This window comes from Triticum urartu, chromosome 7 (genome assembly GCF_003073215.2).
Source record: "Triticum urartu cultivar G1812 chromosome 7, Tu2.1, whole genome shotgun sequence".
NCBI classification, from domain to species: domain Eukaryota; kingdom Viridiplantae; phylum Streptophyta; class Magnoliopsida; order Poales; family Poaceae; genus Triticum; species Triticum urartu.
The window spans coordinates 476,532,219-476,538,456 of NC_053028.1; positions in this window are offsets into that span (position 1 = coordinate 476,532,219).

The following is a 6,238-nucleotide window of genomic DNA, read 5'->3' on the forward strand; positions in this document are numbered from 1 at the left end:
ACGATGCGCGTCGGGAATGGTTCCAAGGTCGATGTGATCGCCGTCGGCACGCTGCCTCTACATTTACGTACGGGATTAGTTTTAAACCTCAATAATTGTTATTTAGTGCCAGCTTTGAGCATGAACATTGTATCGGGATCTCGTTTAATTCGAGATGGCTACTCATTTAAATCTGAGAATAATGGTTGTTCCATTTATATGAGAGATATGTTTTATGGTCATGCTCCTATGGTGAATGGTTTATTCTTAATGAATCTCGAGCGTATTGCTACACATATTCATAGTGTGAGTACCAAAAGATGTAAAGTTGATAATGATAGTGCCACATACTTTTGGCACTGCCGCCTTGGTCACATAGGTGTCAAACGCATGAAGAAGCTCCATACAGATGGACTTTTGGAGTCTCTTGATTATGAATCATTTGACACATGCGAACCATGCCTTATGGGTAAAATGACCAAGACTCCGTTCTCAGGAACAATGGAGCGAGCAACCGACTTATTGGAAATCATACATACTGATGTGTGCGGTCCAATGAGTGTTGAGGCTCGCGGTGGCTATCGTTATGTTCTCACCCTCACTGATGACTTGAGTAGATATGGGTATGTCTACTTGATGAAACACAAGTCTGAAACCTTTGAAAAGTTCAAGGAATTTCAGAGTGAGGTTGAAAATCAACGTGAAAGGAAAATCAAGTTTCTACGATCAGATCGTGGAGGAGAATACTTGAGTCACGAATTTGGTGCACACTTAAGAAAATGTGGAATAATTTCACAACTCACGCCGCCTGGAACACCTCAGCGTAACGGTGTGTCCGAACGTCGTAATCGCACTCTATTGGATATGGTGCGGTCTATGATGTCTCTTACTGATTTACCGCTATCTTTTTGGGGCTATGCTTTAGAGACTGCCACATTCACTTTAAATAGGGCACCGTCGAAATCCGTTGAGACGACACCGTATGAATTATGGTTTGGGAAGAAACCTAAGCTGTCGTTTCTAAAAGTTTGGGGATGCGATGCTTATGTGAAGAAACTTCAACCTGAGAAGCTCGAACCCAAGTCGGAAAAATGCGTCTTCATAGGATACCCAAAAGAAACTATTGGGTACACCTTCTACCTCAGATCCGAAGGCAAGATCTTTGTTGCCAAGAATGGGTCCTTTCTAGAGAAAGAGTTTCTCTCGAAAGAAGTAAGTGGGAGGAAAGTAGAGCTTGGTGAAGTATTACCTCTTGAACCGGTAAATGGCGCAACTCAAGAAAATGTTCCTGAGGTGCCTGCACCGACTAGAGAGGAAGTTAATGATAATGATCAAGATACTTCTGATCAAGCTCCTACTGAGATTCGAAGGTCCACAAGGACACGTTCCGCACCAGAGTGGTACGGCAACCCTGTCTTGGAAATCATGTTGTTAGACAACGATGAACCTTCGAACTATGAAGAAGCGATGGCGGGCCCGGATTCCGACAAATGGCTAGAAGCCATGAAATCCGAGATAGGATCCATGTATGAAAACGAAGTATGGACTTTGACTGACTTGCCTGTTGAACGGCGAGCCATAGAAAATAAATGGATCTTTAAGAAGAAGACAGACGCGGATGGTAATGTGACCATCTATAAAGCTCGACTTGTTGCTAAGGGTTATCGACAAGTTCAAGGAGTTGACTACGATGAGACTTTCTCACCGGTAGCGAAGCTAAAGTCCGTCCGAATCATGTTAGCAATTGCCGCATTTTATGATTATGAAATTTGGCAAATGGACGTCAAAACGGCATTCCTTAATGGTTTCCTTAAGGAAGAATTGTATATGATGCAGCCGGAAGGTTTTGTCGATCCTAAGAATGCTGACAAGGTGTGCAAGCTCCAACGCTCGATTTATGGGCTGGTGCAAGCATCTCGGAGTTGGAACATTCGCTTTGATGAGATGATCAAAGCGTTTGGGTTTACACAGACTTATGGAGAAGCCTGCGTTTACAAGAAAGTGAGTGGGAGCTCTGCAGCATTTCTCATATTATATGTGGATGACATACTATTGATGGGAAATGATATAGAACTCTTGGACAGCATTAAGGCCTACTTGAATAAATTTTTTTCAATGAAGGACCTTGGAGAAGTTGCTTATATATTAGGCATCAAGATCTATAGAGATAGATCGAGATGCCTCATAGGTCTTTCACAAAGCACATACCTTGATAAGATATTGAAGAAGTTCAATATGGATCATTCTAAGAAGGGGTTCTTACCTGTATTACAAGGTGTGAAATTGAGTTCAGCTCAATGTCCGACCATGGCAGAAGATATAGAAGAGATGAGTGTCATCCCCTATGCCTCGGCCATAGGTTCTATTATGTATGCCATGCTGTGTACCAGACCTGATGTAAACCTTGCCGTAAGTTTGGTAGGAAGGTACCAAAGTAATCCCGGCAAGGAACACTGGACAACGGTCAAGAATATCCTGAAGTACCTGAAAAGGACTAAGGAAATGTTTCTCGTTTATGGAGGTGACGAAGAGCTCGTCGTAAAGGGTTACGTCGACGCTAGCTTCGACACAGATCTGGATGACTCTAAGTCACAAACCGGATACGTGTATATTTTGAATGGTGGGGCAGTAAGCTGGTGCAGTTGCAAGCAAAGCGTCGTGGCGGGATCTACATGTGAAGCGGAGTACATGGCAGCCTCGGAGGCAGCACATGAAAGCAATTTGGGTGAAGGAGTTCATCACCGACCTAGGAGTCATACCCAATGCGTCGGGGCCGATCAAGCTCTTCTGTGACAACACTGGAGCTATTGCTCTTACCAAGGAGCCCAGGTTTCACAAGAAACAAGGCACATTAAGCGTCGCTTCAACTCCATTTGTGAAAATGTTCAAGAATGGAGACATAGAGAATTTGTAAAGTACATACAGACCTGAATGTAGCAGATCCGTTGACTAAACTTTCCCTAGAGCAAAACATGATCAACACCAGAATTCCATGGGTGTTCGATTCATCGCAATGTAACTAGTTTATTGACTCTAGTGCAAGTGGGAGACTGTTGGAAATATGCCCTAGAGGCAATAATAAAAGCATTATTATTATATTTCCTTGTTCATGATAATTGTCTTTATTCATGCTATAATTGTGTTATCCGGAAATCGTAATACATGTGTGAATAACAGACACCAACATGTCCCTAGTAAGCCTCTAGTTGACTAGCTCGTTGATCAACGGATAGTCATGGTTTCCTGACTATGGACATTGGATGTCATTGATAACGAGATCACATCATTAGGAGAATGATGTGATGGACAAGACCCAATCCTAAACATAGCACAAGATCGTATAGTTCGTTTGCTAGAGTTTTCCAATGTCAAGTATCTTTTCCTTAGACCATGAGATCGTGTAACTCCCGGATACCGTAGGAGTGCTTTGGGTATACCAAACGTCACAACGTAACTGGGTGACTATAAAGGTATACTACGGGTATCTCCGAAAGTGTCTGTTGGGTTGACACGGATCAAGACTGGGATTTGTCACTCCGTATGACGGAGAGGTATCACTGGGCCCACTCGGTAATGCATCATCATAATGAGCTCAAAGTGACCAAGTGTCTGGTCACGGGATCATGCATTACGGTACGAGTAAAGTGACTTGCCGGTAACGAGATTGAACGAGGTATTGGGATACCGACGATCGAATCTCGGGCAAGTAACATATCGATTGACAAAGGGAATTGGCATACGGGGTTGATTGAATCCTCGACATCGTGGTTCATCCGATGAATCATCGTGGAGCATGTGGGAGCCAACATGGGTATCCAGATCCCGCTGTTGGTTATTGCCGGAGAGCGATCTCGGTCATGTCTACATTGTCTCCCGAACCCGTAGGGTCTACACACTTAAGGTTCGGTGACGCTAGGGTTGTGAAGATATGTATATGCAGTAACCCGAATGTTGTTCGGAGTCCCGGATGAGATCCGGACATCATGAGGAGTTCCGGAATGGTCCGGAGGTAAAGAATTATATATAGGAATGCTGTTTCGGCCATCGGGACAAGTTTCGGGGTTATCGGTATTGTACCGGGACCACCGGAGGGGTCCCGGGGCCCACCGGGTGGGGCCACCTGTCCCGGGGGGCCACATGGGCTGTAGGGGGTGCGCCTTGGCCTACATGGGCCAAGGGCACCAGCCCTACTAGGCCCATGCGCCTAGGGTTTCCATGGGGGAGGAGTCCAAGTGGTGGAAGGCACCTCTAGGTGCCTTGGGGGGGGAGGGATTCCTCCCCCTGGCCGCCGCACCTAGGAGATCAGATCTCCTAGGCTGCGCACCCCCCCCCCTTGGCCCTCCTATATATAGTGGGGGAGAGGAGGGACTGATACACCAGCCCCTGGCGCCTCCCTCTCTCCCCGTTACGTCTCTCTCCGCGTAGTATAGGCGAAGCCCTGCTACTGTGACGCCCTGCATCCACCACCACGCCGTCGTGCTGCTGGATCTTCATCAACCTCTCCTTCCCCTTGCTGGATCAAGAAGGAGGAGACGTCTCCCGTCCCGTACGTGTGTTGAACGCGGAGGTGCCGTCCGTTCGGCGCTTGGTCATCGGTGATTTGGATCACGTCGTGTTCGACTACATCATCACCGTTCTTTGAACGCTTCCGTGCGCGATCTACAAAGGTATGTAGATGCATCCAATGACTCGTTGCTAGATGAACTCCTAGATGATCTTGGTGAAACGAGTAGGAAATTTTTTGTTTTCTGCAACGTTCCCCAACATGTAGAAGTTGGATGGTTGGATGAGAGGGCACCACAACTGATGCATGCCTGATTGGGTGTACATGCCCGGTTGATGGGCACGCGCCTCCGGCTCCAAGTCATCCACTAGCTCGTCCTTGTAGCAGCCTCCGTCTTCATCGTGGTTCATCTTCAACATCCGTCTGTCTGCATCGTCATATGATGTATTGCCCGGTTGATACATACCGGCGAACAGAGAGTGGGCATCGAGCTGATCCACATTAGGCGTCCCCGGCTAGACAAGCTGGGGCAATGTCGAGTGGGGAAAATGGAGTGGCGCTGCGTTGACGTCGACACAAAACAGCACGTACCTAATGGCGGAGGCCGGGGACTGGTTGTGAGGACCCCGATCCTAAGTCACACGATCTAGCATGTAACACATCATATCACTTTGCAGGCTCACGCACGGTATTCCCACGGCTGCAGCCTTACCTAGGCCGGGACCATTGCGCCTGTTGGCTCACGTATATGATTGTATCACTAGCATCCATATGACATAGAAGCCGGGCCGACATGACTAGTCGTAAACCCAAGGTGGCACAAACTTATAGGGACAAGCATACATGACCTAGCAATGCACATGTCGGTCAGCAGCGAGTGTAATCGGGATGTAGCAAGCCATCGGGACTCCGGTAAACACCGCATGACATTTCCCCGAAGGGACAGACACAAGAGCAAAGAAGGACACATGTTGGTCAACCCATGTGTTCTGGAGCAGTAGTGAACTACCATGGCTCAGTGGAAGCACTAGGAGACATTTCCCCATAAGGAAGGCTACCAAGAATAAATAACTAGGTGTCGGATCCCACACATACCAAGCATTTCAATAACATACACACAATATGCGCGATATGTGTAAATACAACATGGCATCACAACAAAACTCTATGACTCAAAGTATTTATTTAAGAGACTCCGAAGAGCCATACATAGTATGATATTACAAACATGGGTCTCATGACTCAACATACAAAATCATAGAAGCAACAAGCACAAATGGAAGCGTATCCCGGTCTGAGTACAGACAGCTGAAAAGAAAGAAGGCTAGGAAGCATGTCTATCTACAAGACCCTTCTTAGGAACTAGATCTCTGTTTAGGATTCCCAAGCTAATCGTCGAAGCCATGTAGAACTACTAGTGAGACTGAAGTCTCTCTGCAAAAACATAAATTAAGCAAACGTGAGTATAAATGTACTCAACAAGACTTACATCAGGCTAATTACATATGCATCAGTATCAACAAAAGGGGTGGTGGAGTTAAACTGCAGCAAGCCAGCTTTGACTCAGTAGCAACAATTTAAATGGAGTTGGTTTGAATACAAGATTCAAATTCAAACTCCACATAAGGCATTTCAAATGCCATTTATTAAAATTGTCTTATACAACACCTTTAAGTTTTTCAAAACATGCATGGAAATGCCATAAACAGTTTCTTCATTTTTCTGATAATTTTTCATATATAACTTATTTTCATT